The sequence below is a fragment of the Alosa pseudoharengus genome, unplaced genomic scaffold (assembly GCF_046254945.1).
Source record: "Alosa pseudoharengus isolate Yale_2024_CS ecotype anadromous, Long Island Sound unplaced genomic scaffold, YU_APseudo_1.1 YU_APseudo_1.1_scf_1, whole genome shotgun sequence".
NCBI classification, from domain to species: Eukaryota; Metazoa; Chordata; class Actinopteri; order Clupeiformes; family Clupeidae; genus Alosa; species Alosa pseudoharengus.
The window spans coordinates 9,520,263-9,543,743 of record NW_027468564.1 but is presented as its reverse complement, the minus strand read 5'-3'; the positions used below and the strand labels follow the sequence as shown (position 1 = coordinate 9,543,743).

The 23,481-nt window shown below is 40.1% G+C and overlaps 1 protein-coding gene across 4 annotated transcripts in view; it reads left to right on the top strand.

The window, feature by feature from the left end:
* The window catches only part of LOC143136476 (NLR family CARD domain-containing protein 3-like), a 234,962-nt gene that overhangs the window by 162,449 nt on the left and 49,032 nt on the right, over window positions 1–23,481 (top strand). The window contains exon 1 of one of the 4 annotated variants that reach the window (XM_076297214.1): window positions 18,044–18,138. The exons of the other annotated variants lie outside the window; for them this stretch is intronic. The gene's annotated coding sequence lies outside the window, so the exon portion shown is untranslated. Of the gene's footprint in view, window positions 1–18,043; window positions 18,139–23,481 lie in introns of those variants that run through there. 4 annotated transcript variants of the gene reach the window in all.

Genomic DNA, 23,481 nt, shown 5'->3' with positions numbered 1-23,481 from the left:
TTGTTGAGTTAGATGTTTATTTCAGTACTTCACGATATTGATAAGATCCGTACAGGTTACAGCATGGATATCACCAGTATAACTTGATAATGAATATAATAAAAGATGGAAAAATAGGATGTCAGTTTTCATTATGCAATTGCTACAATAGCATATGGATTAAAATAAGGACCTTAATTACAGAAACAGTACAGCAAAGAATTAGGCTCAATGTTTACATGCACTTCCCAGCTTGATTGAAAAATTAACCATTTTTTTGAAAGAGGAGAAACAGGTTTTCTCAATATACAGCACGTTGTTCATGAGTTCATGAAATAAAATCTATGCTGTCAATGCGATCCCCATGATCTTCATCTTCAGGCTCTTTGATGTTCTCCACAAAGTCATTGGCCGAGTTCAGGACCTTTGTCAGTGTGAACAGAAGCACTGCATCCATATCAGGGTTGAGCTGCCTTTCCTCATGGTAGTTCTTCACTGGGAAGATGCAATTCAAAGGGACTCCCAATTCATGATGACATGCTTGCACCTACACACACACACACACACTGTCATGAAAAAGCCTAATTTTATTTACAAATACAGATTGCTCTGAATTGAATTAGCAGTGGTGGTCATTATCATTGTCATATACAGAGTGCCAACAAGCCAGTCATGTGTGTTTATGAATATCTGCGTGTGTTTCCATTCACTGTGTTATACGTGTTAAACATGGACATTCTACAAATCTAGGATAGAGTTCTGACAATCTGTTATTCTGTGAGATCAAAAAGTAAGGTCGTCAGGGCAACAATGACAGAAAACTGCAGGTACAAAAAGAACATTTTAATTTTTTTTTTTGAAATGTGAATACATTGTTTCTATCACTTTTAATCATGTTTGTACCATGTACTGTACCGTTTGCAAATCGAGAGTTAATCCACCTCTTTTTAGCTCATTTATATGCACATTAGAAGTTTGAATGCACATCCCCAGCGTCTCCAGTCAGGATTTCTTATTTGAATAATTCATTTTGATGAGCAGGAAACAAAAATGAAAAGAAGCAGGTCATAGATGAGGTTGTTGAGTTAGATGTTTATTTCAGTACTTCACGATATTGATAAGATCCGTACATATGGCCCACAACACCCTCACTAGTAAACTAGTGGGCATTTTGGCCTTTACATGTTAACATGTGAGCGTTTTTGGCATCTCACTAGTTAACTAGTAGGGCTGCAATGGCCTTCACTAGTTAACTAGTGGGCATTTTGGGGCACACTAGTAAACTAGTGCCACTTTTTGCACCTCACTAGTTAACTAGTCGAATGGAAATTGCCATGACTAGTTCACTAGTGGGTGTTTTGGTGCCCACTAGTAAACTAGTGACCCTTTTTAGACCTCACTAGTTAACTAGTGGGCATTTGTGTCTTCACTAGTTAACTAGTGAGCAGTTCTGCCTTCACTAGTTTACATGTAAGTGTCACACTGAAGCCACTAGTTTACTAGCTAGAGTTCCTTTGGCCAGCATGTTAACTTGTGTGCCACATGCAAATGTTGTGGGTGGGATTTCGTGAAATTCAGCACTGTGATTGGTTGTCATGTTCTATTTGGACATAGGGAGCCAATAGAAAGCCTCAATTTCCAGAATTCTCCGCCTCCTAATTTGAATTCTGCGCCACTAGTTGACTAGTGTGAATTTTGTCTTGAACTAGTTTACTAGTATACATTTATGACCTCACTAGTTAACTAGTTTGGACAAATGATGCATCAACTAGTTAACTAGTGAGCCTGCTGCCATCACCTAGCTAGCTAGTAAGCCATTTATGGTTCACTAGTTAACTAGTGACATTGACCTACTGCAACTAGTTAACTAGTGAGGTGTTTTGCCTTCACTAGTAAACATGTGCACATTTTTGGCTGTCACTAGTTAACTAGTGAGACCCAAAAGCCTTCAACTAGCTGACTGGTATGCATTTTGGCCTTTACTAGTTAACTAGTAGACATTTCTGGCTCTCACTAGTTAACTAGTGAAGCTAAAATGTGTTCACTAGTTAACTAGTGAGCCTTTTGGCTCCCACTAGTTAACTAGTGTGCATATTTTGGCCCTCACTAGTTAACTAGTTCACACAAACATGGCTCACTAGTTAACTAGTTGACAAAAATGGCTTACATGTACATGACAATTATGCCTGATATCAAGATATCAGAATAAATGCTCAATCGGCTTTCCATAGCCTTCAACTAGCTGACTGGTATGCATTTTGGCCTTTACTAGTTAACTAGTGGACATTTCTGGCTCTCACTAGTTAACTAGTGAAGCAAAAATGTGTTCACTAGTTAACTAGTGAGCCTTTTGGCTCCCACTAGTGAACTAGTGTGCATATTTTGGCCCTCACTAGTTAACTAGTTCACAGAAACATGGCTCACTAGTTAACTAGTTGACAAAAATGGCTTACATGTACATGACAATTATGCCTGATATCAAGATATCAGAATAAATGCTCAATCGGCTTTCCATACATATCTGCATTATTAATGCCTTTCACTAGCTTATAGAGGGCATTTTGAGCCTTACATGTTAGCTAGTGAGGACAAAACACTGTCCATAATGAAGAAGCAGGAGAAAAATGCCATTCACACTAGTAAACTAGTAGAATTTGAATAAATACACAAACGGCTGGCATTTTGTGCAACTAGTTAACTAGTGGGACGTAACATTGGCCCACTAGTTAACTAGTGTGCAATGTCGCACTTGCATGCAAATGAAGAAGGCGGAACAAGGATTTTGATTGGTCCATTTAGGACTCAGAACCCTAGAAAACATGGCTGACTTCGTCCAGGCTGTTCTAAGAGCAAACTTTTATAAACTAAGATCGTTTGAGCATAAAAATATGTTTTTATAACATGTCTAGTGACAAAGTTGTGTTTTGCTGTAATCTCCGTTCAGTTAATGTCTACAATCTTTAGTTTTTCAGTTATTAGTCTGAAAATCGCGATAAAACTGGAGGCATTTGTATATGGTTGCCTAGCAACAAAACGTTTCAGTAACATGAACATTGATGATAGCATTACTAATGTGGCAAGACTAGCTCAAGTGGTTAAGGAGCAGGACATCATGTGGGAGACCAGGGTTCAATTCCTTAGAAGTGTATGACTTTTTTTTCTTGAGCTTTTAATTACTTTTGAAACCGTGTGCAGTTAATGTGTACAATCTTTTGTTTTTCAGTTATTAATCAGAAAAGCGCAACTGAATGGATACATATAGTGGTTGCCTAGCAACAATAAACAAAGAATAATATTAAAATCGATCCCTTGAATCTTTGGTGTGGATCACTAAGAGCTCACTTGTTAAAGCATGGGGTTTCCCTGTTATTATTAAAAACCATTTTGACAGAATATGAGATACTGCATACTGCAGGCTCTGCTTTACTATCTATACTGAAGTACCGTTGCAGAGCAGTGTGTCACTTCAGCCACTAGGGGACACCCATCAGGACCTGATCGCGAGGCTATGAACAGTAAATTTACATTTAGACAGGGTGGGATTCTTACATAATACCCAATAGGAGTCTTCTACCCACCGTCTCATTAGAATTTGCATAATAGCCATTTCCTGGCACTAGTTAACTAGTGAGCTGCTTCACTGCCACACATGCAAACTAGTGAGACTTCAATTGCTCCACTAGTTAACTAGTGGACAAAACGGTCAGCTTGTTTTTCTTTTTAGGTGTAACTAGTTAACTAGTGAACAATATATACATGCCACTAGTTAACTAGTAAGGCCTACAACACCCTCACTAGTAAACTAGAGGGTATTTTTGCCTTTACATGTTAACAAGTGACCATTTTGGCATCTCACTAGTTAACTAGTGGGGCTGAAATAGCCTTCACTAGTTAACTAGTGGGCATTTTGGAGCACACTTGTAAACTAGTGACACTTTTTGCACCTCACTAGTTAACTAGTCAAATGGAAATTGCCATCACTAGTTTACTAGTGGGTGTTTTGGTGCACACTAGTAAACTAGTGACACTTTTTCACTAGTTAACTAGTGGGCATTTGTGTCTTCACTAGGTAACTAGTGAGCAGTTCTGCCTTCACTAGTTTACATGTAAATGTCACATTGAAGCCACTAGTTTACTAGTTCCTTTGGCCAGCATGTTAACTTGTGTGCCACATGCAAATGTTGTGGGTGGGATTTTGTGAAATTCTGCGCTGTGATTGGTTGTCATGTTCTATTTGGACATAGGGAGCCAATAGAAAGCCTCAATTTCCAGAGTTCTCCGCCTCCTAATTTGAATTCTGCGCCACTAGCTTACTAGTGTGAATTTAGGCTTCAACTAGTTTACTAGTATACATTTATGACCTCACTAGTTAACTAGTTTGGACAAAGGATGCATCAACTAGTTAACTAGTGAGCCTGCTACCATCACCTAGCTAGCTAGTAAGCCATTTATGCTTTACTAGTTAACTAGTGACATTGACCTACTGCAACTAGTTAACTAGTGAGGTGTTTTGCCTTCACTAGTAAACATGTGCACATTTTTGGCTGTCACTAGTTAACTAGTGAGACCCAAAAGCCTTCAACTAGCTGACTGGTATGACTTTTGGCCTTTACTAGTTAACTAGTGGACATTTCTGGCTATCATTAGTTAACTAGTGAAGCTAATATGTGTTCACTAGTTAACTAGTGGGCATTTATGCTGTCACTAGTTAACTAGTGTGCACAAACATAGCTCACTAGTTAACTAGTTGACAAAAATGGCTTGCATGTTGGCCTGATATCAAGATATCAGAATAAATGCTCAAGCGGCTGGCCAAATTACATAAAAGTTAACAAGTGGGAATTTGACATTCATTAGTCAGCTAGTAAACATTTTTGTACCTTACTAGTTGACTAGTAAAATATAGAAGTCTTTAAACTAGTTAACTAGTGCACATTTCTGTGTCCACTAGTTAACTAGTGAACATGCTGAGCATTACTAGTTAACTAGTAAGATATGAAACATATGAACTAGTTAACTAGAGAGAATTTGGGCCTTACTAGTTAACTAGTGAGCATTTTGGCTGTCACTAGTTAACTAGTTCACACAGAAATGGCTCACTAGTTAACTAGTGGACAGAAATGGCTTGCATGTACATGACAATTATGCCTGATATCAAGATATCTGAATAAATGCTCAATCGGCTTGCCATATTTATTACCCAACAAAGTTACAAATTCACAATTGGCAAAGTATCAAGATAGATTAAAAATGTAACGCATGAATCAAAGTACCTCTCAACCAATACGTCCACCAAACATATTACTACTGAACAAACATCCACAGATTCGTTTTTACACAGTTTGATTACACAGACATCAATCACATATGTACAAACAGCAGTAATATGACCTATTTTTAAAACCCCTTCTTGGTACAAACCCATATTTTCTAAAACTTCACACACTGTTACATGACATGGTTTGATTATGCTATTCCCCATACACACAAGCTTTGGTCAGTCTTCAGACAATGTCCTGACAAGCGCCATTTGATTTTTGATGGCATTCAAACGGCGGTAAGTCACAGCAAAGTCTGTGGTAAAACAGCAAGACTCGTCCGCAATGCGGTTAGATCACATTTTACACGCTGTTTGTCAGTTTCTTTTGGCCTTGCCTTTATACCACAACTATTCCCCATATTGAGCAAACTCAATATCAATCGTTTTTCTCGACCCAACAGTCAAGAGCTTCAAAAACAATATCAACACAACGTTGGTCGGCAAAGGTTTCCTTGAGTTCCCGCAGTTTCTCACAAATATATGGTTCCTCTTCCAGTTCATACACAATGGCTTCCACGGCACCCCAGATTTTTTGCGGGTGTGTAGAGATGTTGTATTCCTCAAAAACACGTGTAACAACTTGTAGCAGCTCCGGCTTGAAAATTTTCTGTTTTATCTCCTCAACGTGTGTCTGGTAGTAATAGGCATCCGGTTCATAAAGACAGGAATGCTGGCGTTGGCTCGGGTGGTCCACTTCACAGCCGAAACAAGAACCCCGCAACATCTCACTGATGGTGTGCTGCAGAATGGTGTACACACAGGTCTTTAGGAGTTTAAAAGACAATGCTGTCGAACATTCAATCAGGCCTTCTTCTGCACCTTCAGAGGATCCATCACTATCTGTAGGTGACATAGAGGTTACCGATTCAGCAGTCTTAACTTCTTCATCGCACGACATGGTCAACTTTTCTAGTTTTTCACACAAATCATCAAGCCATGCACAACTTCATTCACTAGTGACATGCGTTATATGTATAACAGATTGCCTCTGGGTGGTTTGAAAGTGACCAATGCACACTCACCTTATAATGTTTATAAACGATGGGCGGCGATTCCATGTGTGACGCCCCAGGGTCACAGGCCAGGGCAGCCCTTTGCGTCTGAAAAAGATGCATCTTGACGCCCTGGTATCTATCCAATACTTTAGCCCATTTGAACAACCTGTCAACCTTTTTGAAAACATTACTTAGAACATGCAGGTCTTTCCATAGATACCTCACTTTAGGTGAATCTGTGAATTTATTTTCTTCAGAATCATATGTTGGTTTTCTGTAAACATCACTAGACAGGTGAATAAAGCCCTTTGGACAGTGAGCATAAATATGGTAGCGCTGGGTATAGCACGCACTATTCCAAAACCCTGTGTAGGTGGTGTCCATAGTAGGTAGCTCAATATCACTCTAAATGCCCCTAAACATTTTCCAATCTTCAGCACAAAATGAGATGTGTGGCATGTCATCTGAAAATGCTACCCCAGGAAAATCCAATGTGTATTGCTTCACACAGCATTTTTCTTTGTCAAAAACATAGCCTCCTATACGACCATTGGCCAGACCCCATTGGCCAGACCCCATTCGTATTTCACTGCTTCTGACATATTACGAATTTTTTTTACATAACTTTCCGGTTTTCCTCTTTTAGGAGCAAAAGTTATTTCAGGATCCATTAGCTTGTTGCTAACTGGGGTCAGAGCAACTCTCCTCTTGGAATTGACATCCCTGGTCATAGATGATTCAGCCATGGCGGTAGGTCTTACAAACTTTCAAAGCTCACAGCAGAGTAAATTAACCGCTTAGACTCACACATTTATACAGCCATACCTATAGCCTCATCCCTGACAAGACACAGAAACACACACCCCCTCAGGTTTGTGGAATGCACAATGATAAGAAGGGGGACAACGTCCAGGGTTTGACACATCCAGGTGTCACTGACTGGTGAGAGAAAGGTAACCAAAACCAAGACCATTTGATATACGAATGACACTTAGTTGCAACATGGTTGGACAATTAATCAACTTTGACATGCACACCATAAATCAGCAACACTACGTCCAGGGTTTGACATATGGATCATCAATCCAATTTTGACACATCGGTCATCAATCCAATTTTGACACATCGGTCATCAATCAAATTTTGACATGTGTCATCAATCAATCAAATTTTGACTGTCATTAATCATTTTTTGACATAAAGTACAGCTTAGATACTACTAGTGAGTGTGTGTGTTTGTGAGTGTGTGTGTGTGAGAGTGAGTGAGCGTCTGTGTGTGTGTGTGTGTGTGTGTGAGTGAGTGTGTGTGTGTGAGAGTGAGTGAGTGGGTGTGTGTGTAAGAGAGTGAGTGAGCGTGTGTGTGTGTGTGTGTGTGTGAGTGTGTGTGTGTGAGAGTGAGTGAGCGTGTGAGTGTGTGTGTGAGAGTGAGTGAGCGTGTGTGTGTGAGTGAGTGTGTGTGTTTGTGAGTGTGTGTGTGTGAGAGTGAGTGAGCGTGTGTGTGTGGTGTGTGTGTGTGTGCATGTGTGTGTGCGTGTGTGTGTGTGTGTGTGTGTGTGTGACATGCAAAGGCATGTCATTGTAGAGAGTGCTGAAGAGTGCCCCTAGTGGCAAACAGGGAAACTGCAAAGGCAAGTTTGTGAAGAGAGTGCTGAAGAGTGTCCCTAGTGGCAAACAGGGGAACTGCAAAGGCAAGTTTGTGAAGAGAGTGCTGAAGAGTGCCCCTAGTGGCAAACAGGGAAACTGCAAAGGCAAGTTTATGAAGAGAATAGTCAGGACGTCACCTGGTGGCAAACTGTGAGACTGTGTAGCTTTATGAAGACATCAGATTCCACTCCCTACATAAATTTAGCATACATGTTCACCCTCAAACTATAACCATTTCTATTCAATAACAAAATTATTCAATATACTTACCGAGCAATGTTTTAACCACATAAGACAAGCAATTTCAACTGGACTGGTTAATAAGTGTTGGAGTTCAGTCAGAACCACTTGTCAAAGAAATCACTTTTATTTATCATTTGCATAATATTACATTTTACGGTATGGCTCTGTTCTGGGAACCCCCTGCCCTTCCATGTGCAATCATGGAAAGCCTAAGGCAGGGAGAGCAGCAAAGATAACCCACCATAGGTACAGAACAGAGCAGACATCTATGGTTGTCCTCAGTGTTCTTGACCTCAGGAGCAAACTGGTCAGGGTTTCACACTGAGGGGTGTGAGCAGCTTGTGTGTGGATTGCAGGTGGAGCTGGTTCCTCCTGTAGCGCTCGCCCCTGTGCTGTCTCCCCGATACAGGGCCCTGGAGTAGAGCTGGAGCTGTGAACCACAGCAGGCATTGTCCACTGTTTCTGCCCTGGTCAGCTCTGGTCAGCTCTTTCCCTGCACTATACTAGTCCACCATACAGACTTTCGCTGCACAGGGAGGTTGCTCAGGTTGCCCGGGCAACTGCCAATATGCCCTTCTCGACTCACGTTGCCCTTCCGAGGAAAAAAAAAAATCGCACAATGGATGCAGAATGTCACGTAGGCCTAGATTTAAAAAAAAATCGTAAAGCCTCATTCACTTCCATTCGGGCACCGAAAGTGAAAGTCAGTAGGGGAAGGGCAAACTCTGGTTACGTGGATGAAGCGCTGCACGCGACCGGCACCTGACCTGAGCCTGCATGAGCGGCCTTAGAAGGAGATTGTCACAAAACCATGTCGTCGGAAAAGGTGAGTTTGTGCTAATGTGCTGTATAACAAACGAACGATCATCATCATCAAGTTTTATGAAATTAATGAAATCTTCATAAATCCAGGCTGAGTTTGTCACGTTTAGCCTTAATAATCAGACAGATAGCTCGCAGACAAGCAGGCAGCCCGTTATCACATAGCCAGTTTTGTTTTGGGCAAACTAACCTATGCTGATAGTTTCTCACATTTTGTTTAAGCAAGTAGAATGAATGATGGAAGTAATGCATCACATTAATTATTTTATTCAAAATGGTTAAATGCCTAAATCCTATCACTATCACTAGTATTTTGGGTATTGTTTGAAGCCAAGATGCCCACTGAAAAGAGGCGGATTCAGGAGAGGGAGAGACAATTCAGGGAGGCAGCAAAGGGCAGCACATCACTGCAGGGTCGGCTGCGAAAAAGCCAACCAGCAGGTGAGACAGAAACTTTCTGTGATAAAGATGACATGACACTGTGTAAGCGAATTTATTAATTAATCAGACTCATATTTTAGCCTACTAATGGCAATGTTTCATAATTACATTACATTTAAGATGAGGAGCAGTCATAAGTAGTGATGTAGTACTCGAGTCCGGTCTCGAGTCCGGTCTCGAGACCAATTTCTGCTTTCTCGGTCTCGTCTCGGACTCGTTCCTTCAAAGACTCGGTCTTGACTCGGTCTCGGACCACAGTGGGAGGAGAAGGACTCGTAATTTCAGACCGAGTCCTCGAGACCAACGCATTTTTTATGTTCATATAAAAAAACAGACAACACATAACAACAATAATAATAAAATGCAATGTTGACCGGCATTATTTGAAAATGACATCCCATGGTGCAATGCAAAGATACTGCCGTCAGAAACGTTTATTTATCTCTATGGCTCTGCTGCCGGTGAGTGTCTGTAGGTCAGCATAGTCCATATTAAGACGTTAAGACTGCTCCTCTAAACAATTCCCAATCTAGCTTAGTCTGTAGGCCTAATGGTTGATTATTAACTGGGGTGATATTAAATTATGAATATTAAAACTGAAATTTTTTTATGGTCTTGGTCTCGACTCGGTCTCGACTCCTAAAGGACTCGGTCTCGACTCGGACTTGCTTCCTCAAAGACTCGGTCTTGACTCGGACTCGACTGTATTTGAAAACCAACAGACTCGGTCTCGACTCGGTCTCGACCCTTCAAAGACTCGGTCTTGACTCGGACTCGACATAGGCGGTCTCGTCCCCATCACTAGTCATAAGCCTCCAGAACATGTGAGGAAAATGTGGACCAGGAGGAGGCACATAGGGCAGGTAGGCCTAAGTGATGATGATCACCAAATATGAGATGAGAGGACCATGCTAGAAAGTACAGGGTTAAAGAGCTGCATGCTAAATAATTGTAATCTAAAAACACATAGGCTATTTTAGAGGTAATTTCAAAGATTTTGCCTGAGCAGAACATAAATACCACTAGTGGGCATTAAAATAATAATGATAATGGCAATAATAATAATATGTAATTGGACAGATGATGAGCCCAAATTTGGAGAAACCTATCAGTGACTTGATAGGATATTGATAGGGATATTGATGTAGGGATTTTCATGACTCAAGTCATGTTTTTCTGTGTTATTAGTTAAGGTGGTTGAGTGCTGTATTTCAGTGTTTTACTTCTATATATATAGTTCTTCGTATAGCCTGTGAGTTTTTTTTTTCTTTTTTGGGGGGGTGCCCTTTTTTCAGGTCAGAGCAACTGCCCCTCAAAATTCCTGTGCACGTCCCTGGTCTGTCTGTGTCATCTCAGAGCTGATCAACCTCTTTCAATATTGAATGAAGTGACCGTAAATCAGAAGCACAAACCCTGTTGTCATTGTCAGCGGTAATAATATGTTTCAGCGGTAATTACATGAATTTACATTAATTTATTTGACAGTAGAATGTTGGGAAATCACATTTAAGTCAATGGAGCGTTCTACTAGCATTGTGAAGAGCCATATAATAAATAATATTATTGCATCCATTTCAATGAATCCGTTTCAAAGTTATGAAAATAGGTAAAATGTTTTGTTGGGTGTAATGAACCCAATCATATCATTAAATCAAATCATATGACCACCAGTATACCCTAATAATGACCAAATAAACATTACATTGCAATTCATTAAGGAAAAATATTATATATATAAAGTATTTTTAAAAGCAAGTCTGACTTAGCAACTTTCACTTTTATTGGAGTAATATTAGACATGGTGTATCTATAATTTCACAAAGGAATTGTGTACTTCGTCCACCTCTGATTAAAAGTGAACTATGAGCCTAGTAGCCACCTCACCTTTCTGAGTGGAATGTGTTTCAATCTGCATGTCATGCCTCATGTAAATGCTTAGATTAAGGGAACCAAATTATTGAAGACTTCAAGACTCACCAACTCACTCACTTCAAGACTCTTGTCCTTTTTCCAAATCACTGTGAGTGCAGCCTATGTTAAAGTGTGATCTGATCTCTCGCAGTTTATAAAGGTCAGTAGTGCGAACTGGATAACTCCGCAATCTCCTCTAGCCTCGTCTTTGTTGCCTTCATGATTTTTTTTGAGGCAGCCTGTCAAAAGTGGGCCTGGCTATACTGCAAAGAAGTCTCACATCCCATGAATTAAGACAAAGATCAAATCAAGTTAACCAGTGTGTGATATAGATGTTGTTATAAATGTTGATATATAGTGATATAGATTATGCAGAAATATAATCATGCTTGAATAAAACAATATATCGAAAATGCTTGTGCAAACAATCTATAACTAGAACGCTTGACAAACACTATAAGTGATAAGCTTAGACAAACTTATTGTGCAGATAGGGTTCATGCAAAGTTCAAGAACATCCTGTTGTAAGATTCATTCTGTTATGAGCCCCATCTAGCTAAACCACAAACTGTCAAAACACAACTGAAAAAACACTGACTCTAACAACTCTATGACGATGTACAGAAAGGGTGTAAACATACAGCAACACACGGTGTACAGAAAGAGTGTAAACATATAAATGAAGAGACAAATAAAGACAACACAGAAGTCGTCATCATTTCATCATAAGCAGGGATGCAGTGGAGGCTAAACGCAAGTAAAGATAGATAGATAGATAGATAGATAGATAGATAGGCTAAACGCAAGTAAACACAGTTTACCCACCTCTGACATCTCAGAAATAGAGTTTATCCACCTCTTATTAGAATGTATCCACCTGTCAAAAGCATTTATTCACCAAGTGCAAATTCTAACATTAAAAAAGTTCACTGTATTATCCACATTCACAATATGTACACTCATCAACACTCTATAGGAACCATTTAATACCACTGGTATTGTTATTTTATTTTATTTACTAACCATCTCAAGTGTGGAATCTATTTCTTTAACTAAACTCTAGCTTAGCAGTATAAGTATCTTTTTAGCAGCTGTTGGCTTTTTAACCTTGTATTGTGTGAAATAATAGATACCTTGCATCCAGTGAGAAAGATAAAAAGACTATTAGACTCTCCCTGGCATGGTTGGATAACCACACTTCTTTCACAGACTACATTACTCGTTATGAGATAGTAGGCTAACAATGGGAAAACGTGCTGTTTTTTTAGAAGAACGACTAAAAACTGTATGATTGGAAATGGGAAGTTGCTTTTAAAAAAAGCTAATTTCTTTCTAAACAGGAAGGGTGGGCTCATTGACTGCATTGCACAAGGCTCTTGGTGCACTGTAAAAATGTAAAAAAAATAGACATAATAGTGACTTGTATTTATTATTCTAAAAACTTGAAAAATAAGAAAATGTTTCAATTTCCTATAAAAGTTCCTTGTGTCAAAAAGAACATATCATTGATCAACAATGACACAGCAGCTGGAACCTGCCCCTCTCTCTCTTTCCATCTCTCTAAAGGTGCGTTCCTAATTAAATTGAGCATCATAACGTTCTTTTAGATCTGCTGCATAGTGTAGATTGAGAGGACCCAAAACGTATCATCCTTGCATGTAACATATGTTTCTGCAATCTGTTTGTAAATGTTCGTAAGAGTGAAAAGCACTTTGCAGTAAAGCTACTCATATATAATGAATTGTGGTGCCCCCTCTGCCCCTTGGTGTGTGATGCGCGTGGTGGTGGTGATGAAACTGTGTATTCCTGTGTTGATATCTATCAAACTTTCCCATTTAGTAGTAGTAGTTAGTTCCCCATTTTAGTTACTTCCTTGTCAAGGGTGCTGTAGCCTGACAAATGTTTAAATAATAAAGATCATGTGTGTGAGTTTCAGAATGTATTTTGCTGTCGTAACAGGAGCACATGTGCACTGTGGCCAGTGTGAAGAGAGACGGGCAAAGTGGGCAGAGTCAGGTCAACGTTAATTAATAAAATATATTAAATTCGACCAATAACGGTGTTGAGCAATACCTGTAAATGGAATGTGTCGTGTTGAAGAGCATTTCATTTCCAATGGAATCCTAACAGGATAGGCCTACTCTGTGATGATATCAAAAATTACCTTAGGGTTAGTTAGAGTTAATACCTGATAACTATGACAAGTCTAATTTTGTACAGTAGGACTCCACCAGTTTATTGCTCTCTGTATAAATAGGACTCCACCAGTCCAGTGCTCTCTGTATAAATAGGACTCCACCAGTCCAGTAGCCTGGGAAAAACCCAGACGTACTTCCGGCAAATTCGAGATTCGCTCTGAAAGTCCGTCTGGCCAAGAACCCATTCTAGCCCATTTCCAATTTTCCTAGATCGAGGCACCAATCAGAACCCTTGAGGCGGGCTTTACACGATGACGATAGCGCTCCCTGTTGAAGAAGCCGTTAAAAAAAAAAAAAATACATCAACCATGGCTGCTGCCACTTGTTTGAAGCTGATATGACGTTGGTTTAAGACAGGGAGTTAGAAGTTTCTTAACGGCTTCCTTATGTTGGAATATGCAACATTGTACAAACATGTATGTAAGGGATACCTACTGTACAGTATGTGATATCTGCAACAGTGGTAGGCTACTGAAAACGGTTTGATATTCTGTTCATTTATAGGACTATAGTAGCTGGACACGTAGCCGACAGAAAACACATAGGCTACTTTTGAATTGGTGTGCTATGCAAGCATAACTCGAATGCTACACTTCAGTGTTTGCCTTGAAACAATTTCGGCATAATTGCTTTGAACGTTTCAGTCTCTCGTCCCCCATTCCTGCTTTATATGTCCCGGTCAGCTAGAAAGGACGAATGAAACAAAATGCTTGTTTGAACGTGAACAGTTTTGTTCAGAACTGAAAATACAATTGTGTTTGACAGAGGGCAGATGTAAATTGCTAGTGACAAAATATTAGCTTTCAGTGTGGCACAATGTCTTTGTAAATTAGCCTAGGCCTACGTTTAATTAAAAAGTGGTTCATTCTTCCTGCTTCTCCCTACAACCACAGTGTTGCAAATTGTGTGTTTCCGTCAAAGCTAATGAATGCGTAGCAAGATGGGTCGTCCTAGTTCATGTCTATGAGGGCAAAGTGGAGTTCAGTCAGAGACAGGCTGTGGTTCAGTTCCCGCCTGCACAGGGGCGTGTCACTGACGTATGACTGACGTTTGAACGCCTCGGTTCCAGACAGAGCCGGAGTACAAAACAAACTTGGTGTACACCTTCATCAATGTTGATTTTCTCCTGACTGGAGGGTCATACTATCACGACATTCTCCTGAAAAGGAGAGGAGGCTTTGGAGATCATGATACCGTAGCCGAAATGTGCATTCATTGCTCAGAAAAATTAGGCTTTGACAAATTCTGGGAAATTTTTGGATTCTGCCATAGACCTCAATGTTAAAAAGGGAGCTCGATCACTGCATAAATGGGGGATAGTGGCCCCCCCTCGTGCGGGGCTACCCTATTTGCATACATTTCCTGGGACAGGAAATGGCCTCTCAGGAAGTATCTTCGTAATCAACCATCTTTGTTTCCGTCACTCTGTCTCTTTCGCTGCTCTGATTGGTTTTTGGCTTCTCCTATTGCGTCCGAGGCATTTTGATCGGCGTCCGTTTGGGAACGCCCTTTGGAAATGGGCTGTGAACGAACCTTCCCCAGACCCACTCTCAGTTACGATTGAGAAGGGTCTGGTTTTAACCGGGCTACCAGTCCAGTGCACTATGTATAAATAGGACTCTGTATAGGACTCCACCAGTCCACTGTTCTGTGTATAGGCCAACATAGGACTCCACAAGTTCAGTGCTCTCTGTATAAATAGGACTCCACCAGTCCAGAGTTCTCTGTATAAATAGGACTCCACCAGTCCAGTACTCTCTGTATACAACAACAACATGTTACATTTAGATAGCGCTTTCTCACTCAAGTCGCTTCAACTGGAAAGGGGGACCTCACTAACCACGACCAATGTGTAGCACCCACCTGGGTGATGCACGGCAGCCATAATGCGCCAGAACGCACACCCACACATCAGCTTGAGGTGGAGACTGGAGAGTGAGGGAGTACAGTACACCACATAGGACTCCATGAGATATCTCATCAGACAGATTTGGGTCTGTTTTTTAAAAAAAAAATGTTGAATGTCATCTGTGTGTGCATGTGCACGTGCACATTTCTGTCTGTCCATTCCTACTTACAGGGTTATCATTTGGGGAAGAACATTTGAAGGAATATTCAGATTTTACATTAAGCCACAAGTTAGTGACTTAGTGAGTGTGAGCACGTCCCAGCCTTTTCTTTTTAAGCTACGTGAGCAAAACACACAAACACACACAAACACTTCACACTTCTGCATATACATAATACATTATACAAACCACATAGGCCAGTGGTGGGAAAAGAGAACCAGCTGAACCGGTTCTAAATCTTTCACTTCCCTTGGAATTGTACGCCCTCAGCAGTATCAAATTCTCTTATGAACATGTTTTCAGACCATGGTCAATGGCTTTTGAACAGGAAGTGAAACTGAAACACACAATGTACTTCTGCGTTGTTTTTTTCTTCTGCTAAGCAGCTACCAAAGTAGGAGGACTAGATTATTATAAGGATGTTCTCTAAAGCAATGTTACATTAGCATTCATTCATTTGGCAGACGTTTTGTATCCAAAGTAACCTACATATGTAAATTATATTACATTTTATGTATATTATATTACAATTATATTGTCCCCAGAGCAACTTTGGGGTTAAGTGCCTTGCTCAAGGACACAATGGTGGAAGCCGGGAATTGAATCCACAACTTTTCAGGCTACTGCCCAGCTGCATTACGTGAGGTGGAGGTACCCGCTTCTAGCTCCAACTCCTTACCCACTACGCTACCTCCGACCCATGTAATGCAGTAAAGGTTTAATCCAAGCAAAGGTGTTGCAGTGCAGTAAGGCATGTAGTGTACTGCATATTTGCTGAACTTAACAGTAGGCTGGAGCACAATGCCAAAGTGTGACGACCCTGTGTCCCTTCAGGCCTCCTCCTGTCAGTGCATGGGCAGGCTGGGCCTGGTTGGGCTGATACCCTAATTGATTGCACCTACAGTAAGGGTGGGGCTATATAAGGGGTTCCCTATCTTTCTCGGTAGGCACTTTTTCTTCCTTCTTGCAGGCACTCCACCATTCCTATTCATTTCCCCCCTTATGGAATCAAAACAATGCCATAAATAGTGTGTATGTGTTATCGAGTTTTGCAATTGTATAAAAAAAATTGCATGTGCACGGAAACTTTGTACTTGTAGAAATGTTTGTGCGGAAAAAAATAGTCTTCGAGGATATGATTTGCACAAGTGTAGAACCGTTTTGTAGGTGTGGAATTAATTTGTCTGTGTGCAAAAAATGCGTACCTGCAGAAATATTTTGTGCACTTGTAAAAAACCTTTGTCCACAGGGATTTAGTTTGAACGTGTGTGGAACCGCTGGATCTACAAAGCTACAAAACTTTTTATACAGACACAAATTTGTCAGTGTTTTGTCATCGTTTCTGAAGAGCCAATCAGTGAATTTTGGCACAGTCTTGACAGCGTTTCTGCAGAGCCAATCAGCACATTGCATCGCCTACTGACTAGCCAATCAGGGGATGTCCTGCATCACATCTCTCAGCCAGGGTCGGCGGGCCGGGCACCATAGCGCGCACGGGGAGGCACAGAGAACTTAGGTCTTAAATCTAACATATTATTTATAATTGTGTTCAGCAGGCCTATAGGCTACATGAAGGCACGGCTGTTAGCATTGGTTTCTAAGCAAACCTTTGTAGACAAATTTACAAATTTTACAAAATTACACATTTGTAACAAATATCTTTCCACTGTTGTAGTTGCGGTTACTCATATATTCTGTAGGTTAGCAACACAAACTTGAGAGATGCAAGTGAGTAACTCAACTTGATAAGTAACGGTGCACCGTGCAACCATTCTTTTTTTCTGTTTTATCTGTATGTGAATTGAAATCTGTATCCCTAGGTGATAGGGTAATAACTATACTGTAAATAATGTTAATAATCTGTGATGTGTGAATTTCAAACCTCCTTCCCAACATTCTATAACCTACTTTACTGTGTTTACTAAGGTTAAGTTTAAGGCACATGACATAACTGTATGCATACTATGGTGTCTGATCATTTGTTAATTTCTCTAGCTATATAGTCCTGGATCCTCTGGAACTGTTCTGTATTGCTCTCGCACTCCACCACTAGCACTGACGCTCAACTGAACTAACATAAACAACATGCATGCAGATGGGTTAAACCATTTGGCGTATTAGAAAAGGGTGGGTGAGACCTTAAATAGTCATCCTTTTTTGTATCGGAATGTGGTAAATGTAGTTAGTCAATCAACCAAGTTATTCAGCTAATACAACTTTACATTTCATCTGACATTTAGTATTACATTTAATTAGGAAATTAAAATATCCAGGAAAAATAAAATATATTCCAGACTTTTGAAGGGCCCTCCCTCCCCTTGGGGGCCTAGTAATCAGTAGTGGTTTTACCTCCAGTCCAACAAGCGCATGTTGACGCTTACACTCGAATCGAAAGTAAAAGGTTGTTGTAGCCTACATTTATTGTCACTTCGTTGAGACGTGTAACGGTCGAACAGGCTTTGTTGGATGTAGACGCCTTGGAAACTTGCTATTTTACAACAAGAAACTATTTCGTGGTGAGTAGACCTACAATACTGTTTGTTTATTCTGCTTCGTAACATTGCCTAATTATTAAGAAATATAGGACTACTACCGACCGACCGCACCCACATGGCTATAACGTTGTTTGCCTAACGGAAATTAGGACTACATTATGTTAAATCAATGGTGTAAATGAAAGGGAACGATGTGATCAATTGCACAATATCAGAGTAGCGCATCTTATCACAGTTCTTTGTTTTTGCGATTTATTGTTGGGAATTGTTGAGACACATTTATTGAAGGGAACCATATTTATTCTGAAGAAAAAAAATGTCCCATAATTATCGGAAATGTCACAGTTTTATATTCAAAACTGCAAACATGATCTGTATAGAATTGTGGTCAGAGCAAATGACTGACATTTTTAGATTTTAGGCCTATATGATTGTCACTGACTACAATGATCTGTATACATTACATTACATTACATTACATTACATTACATTTGGCTGACGCATTTTTAGCCAAAGCGACTAACAACATGGTAAACAGTTTAAGTTTAGAGCAATTCTCAACAATATTAGGACAATTTAAAAAACATTAGAGTACAGTAAGAATAAGTGCATCAGTGAGTGCTGTTTTTAACAGTTACGTGTCAGTTTAAGACGGCTGGTGAGTGCTAGGATCAGCAAGACTTGTTGTAAGTGTTGCTATGAGAGGAGATGTTCTCTAAAGAGCTGGGTCTTCAGGAGTTTTTTGAAAATGGAGAGGGATGTCCCTGCCCTAGTAGGAGCTGGCAGTGTGTTCCACCAGCGAGGAACAACAGATGAGAAAAGTTTGGATTGGCCTGAGCGTACCGGAGGTAGAGCTAGACGTCGTTCGTCTGAGGAGCGCAGCGGTCTGGAGGTAGCGTATGTCTGTATGAAGGCATTCAAGTAGGTGGGAGCAGAACCGGAGACTACTTTGTAGGCAAGCGTTAGAGCCTTGAATTTGATGCGGGCCGCCATAGGTAGCCAATGTAGCTGGATGAGTAGCGGGGTAACATGTGCCCTCTTGGGTTGGTTGTAGACCAGGCGCGCCGCCGCGTTCTGGATCATCTGAAGTGGTTTCACTGCGCAGGCTGGGAGACCTGTCAGGAGGGCGTTGCAGTAGTCGAGTCGTGAGATGACTATTGCCTGAACCAGAAGTTGGGTGGCATCTTGATTTAAGTAAGTCCTGATTTTCCGTATATTGTAGAGTGCGAAACGGCATGACCGGGCGACTGAGGCAACATGATCTGAGAAGTTTAGTTGGTTGTCGAGAACAACTCCTAGATTTCTTGCAGTCCTGGTAGGTGAAACAGACAGAGACCACCACACAAAAATTATGTGCTTGTGCAAATGTCTGTGGTTTTCCTGTAGACCTGACAGTTGCAGCCTACGTGACAAATGAGATGAAGCCTACGTCACATAACTTTGCGGAAAGAAAATTGTTAAGAACCTTGTAGCTGATGATTTACCTAGCAACATGTGATGCAATTGAAATTATTAGCTGTGTCTGTTTGAAGAGTAACAGCTCCATGCTTATGTCTCTGTGCTGTATATTAATTTACAATAGTTTCCTATTGCTGTTTCCTTATCCACAGTACCTACTTACTACTGTATCATTTACAGTAGTACCCTATTACTGTATATGATTTACAGTACCTATACCAGTGGTCCCCAAACTTTTTCTTCCGAGGGCCAGCTCACTATGCCTGGCTCTAAGAGAGGTCCAGAGACTCCAGTCTATCAGTAACCATAAATAGCTTAGTGCTGTGAACAACAGCAGTCTACCTTAGTTGAATATTCCTTTACATTTAATCATAGGCTACTGCAATTTAATACCATTGTTAGCTGTGTTTATGTTGCCATTATGCCGTATTAGTGTAAAATGTAGCTCAAATGATATAATAAGACTAGCATTCCAAAAAGTATTAGTAGGGAGTCCCAAAAGTATTGGGTGAACTCTGAACTCTGTGTTTTTGCATACACAGCAGTGAACAAGCAATATCCTACAAATAATTTAAAGTTCTCAAGCTATGAGAGTTTTATTAAGTGCTGGCAAAAACATCTGAAATCACCTGCTGAGAACTTTGTGAACTCTATGAACATTTGAATAAGTGAATAGAAAATAGAAATAATTATCCCAGAAAGTCCCAGGAATATGACTTGAATAGAAGTTAGTTCGTTATTAACAATTAATTGATAAACTTTTAGAATACTTTGAGCACTGATGCAGTCAGCATAGGCCTCTTAAATTGTTTGCAGGTAGGCCTACATTTCATTCCGTTTTTCGTTGGAAAACGTGAAACGGCGCCAAAACAACCACTAGTGGACAAAAAGAGTATTACATGTGTACTGTTAAAGGAATTATCCGGAGTAAAATGCACTTTAGATCGATTTACGGATGATTGGGGGTACATACGTTGAGTTGACATCAAAATCATGTCATTCGGATGTGTTTTGAGAAAGTTTGATGGTACCGTTTTCAGTCACAACTCGTAGCCTGGAAGTCAGCGGGGCATTTCAATTGCGCCCTACAAAACGCTATTTTTATACTTCTTCTACAGTTCCAAACAACATAACACTTACGTGGTAGTGAGTAGAGGGTCCCTAAAGCCAAACCGAAGTATCCCAAGGTCTTTATGTGGTCGAATAGATAGTCCAGAATGAATTTCATCAAGCCAGTACCTTTCCGGAAATTTTGCCATATTTGCCGCCACCTTCAGGGGGAAGTCCGTAGGAGTCTTATTGATGAGTGTGTTTTAACACGCTCTGGAAATTCAAAATTTCGTTGCCGTTTTTTTTTTTTTTTAAAAAAACATAGTCCAGTATTTCTTTTGAAATTGAAATGAAGTTGTATGGACTGGACTATGTTTTTTTTTTTTTAAACGGCGACGAAATTGTGAATTTCCAAAGCGTGTTACAAAACGCTCAGCAATAAGACTCCTACAGCAAAGATTTCCGGAAAGGTACTGGCTTGATGAAATTCATTCTGGACTCTCTATTCGACCACATAAAGACCTCGGGATACTTCGGTTTGGCTTTACGGATCCTCTACTCACTACCACGTAAGTGTTATGTTGTTTGGAACTGTAGAAGAGGTATAAAAATAGCGTTTTGTAGATGCGCAATTGAAATGCCCCGCTGACTTCCAGGCTATGAGTTGTGACTGAAAACGGTACCATCAAACTTTCTCAAAACACATCCGAATGACATGATTTTGATGTCAACTCAACGTATGTACCCCCAATCATCCGTAAATCGATCTAAAGTGCATTTTACTCCGGATAATTCCTTTAAGACTTGCAATAGAGAATGAATGGGGGAAATTATGGAAGTCATAGTTTGACAATGTCATACTCCCGTGCGGGCCAGATGCTATATACCACGGACATGTTTTGGGGGGCCACCCAAAATGAGTATTCGGCCCGTGGGCCGTAGTTTGAGGACCACTGACCTGTACTATTGTACCTTCATTTGCAATACTTATTACTAGTATTTTATCATTCACAGTATTTCTACTACATTTACATCTACAATATTGTTTTCAATGATTTACACATTTATCAGTATGTATGTCAGAACAATGTTACTTTATTAAAAAACAATACATTAAAGTAATGAAACCATAGACGACTCATGGCTGCCGCCATCATTACAAAATAGGCCTATTTCCAATGCCGCTCTAGCTCTTGTGAAGTATGATACCCAGAGTACAAATCTGTCTTTTGTATGAACTACACACTACAAGGCTTCCTGCATGACCCATTCTGAATGAATTGTCTCCGATATAGGGGCGCCGCTTGTGGGGTAAAATGTATTTGCCCCCACCACCTTGACGTCATCAGTAATATTGAATATACTGTAGTTGGATCATTCACAACAGTGGCCATCCTACTGTAGATTCTGCTTGACTCTCTCCACACACACAAACACACACTGAAAATGATGGCTTATGTGATTTGTTTCTATTTCATATATTTTAAAATTCATATAGAGTGTATCTAGTTAATAATGTATAGTGTTTTACTAGTAATTACTAGTAGCTAAACATATTTAGTAATTTGAATGCTTCACATTGATTTTTAAACTATTACATTTAGGCATATCTTTAATGTGGTGTGTAGGTCTAATTGAGTGCACATTGGTGATGTGTAGGTGTAATTGAGTGCCTATCACTTCATCCTGACGGTTTTAGGCTAGTGAATAAAAGTTGTGCATAGTGCATAAGGATATGTGGATGCAATTCATTATGTTTTCCATGTCATTAGATAAAATAAATGTTCAAAAAACTAACAAGTTCAAGAAAATCTTTCTGGGATCAAGTGTTTTGCAATGTTCACTAATGATTTTAGTGAGCATTACTGGCAGACGTGACCTGAGCTAGCAGGGTAGTTACCAAGGAGCTCCCTCCAGATGTAAAAGTTTGCCATGGCTGCGTAGCCTATTTGCGTAAGCACAAAGTGGTTCTCTCTCTCTCTTTCTCTCAATCTCTGAATGTGTGTGTGTGTCTGCGTCGGCATGAGGCTATTTTCAATTCAACTCGGTAGTTGATTCATCCGGTCAATAGCACCGCATTCACGCCACTTCATGATTAGATTAATGTCATCAGACAGGCTGTAAAAGTGTATGCGGGAATTTCTCGCATTATGATGGCTAGAGTTGCGGGACTTAAACAAATTATACGCAATCCCGCAGTGAAATTTAGGCCCTGACATATATATATATATATATATATATATATATATATATATATCGGGGGTGCCCAGAATTATTATCTGTCATAGGGTCCAAATGGTAAAGCAGCGCCCCTGCTCCAATATAATAGATAGATAGTTAGATAGTTAGATAGATAGATAGATAGATAGATACTTTATTGATCCCCAAGGGGAAATTCAAATGAATAAATACAACACATTGGGCTTGGCAAGAAATTTGGCAATACTACTTTTGCACAAGTGATGGCACCCCTGGAGAAACTAACAACATGAACGTAAAAAAAGTTTTACATTCACTTGAGTCTCACACATGAAACCACAGCATAATACTGATAAATACAAATGCTAGAAACGATTGCAAAATTACTGTATCAAAACAAAAGCCAAGTAGTTAAACTGTGCTTGCGCTACGTCTAGTTTTCAAACTGGACATGGATGGTTCCACACTGCTAGTTGCTAAGTTAGCTAGACTCTATTCAGTCTCTTTCACACACACACACACACACACACACACAAAGGCTGTGGTTCTTTCATTTTGTGCTAGTTTCATGTCCCCTTTTTCTGCTCATGTCCCCCGGTTTTCAGCTTTGGCTCTGACAGCTAGTTTCATGTCCCCTCCTCTCAAGGGTTTACCGCT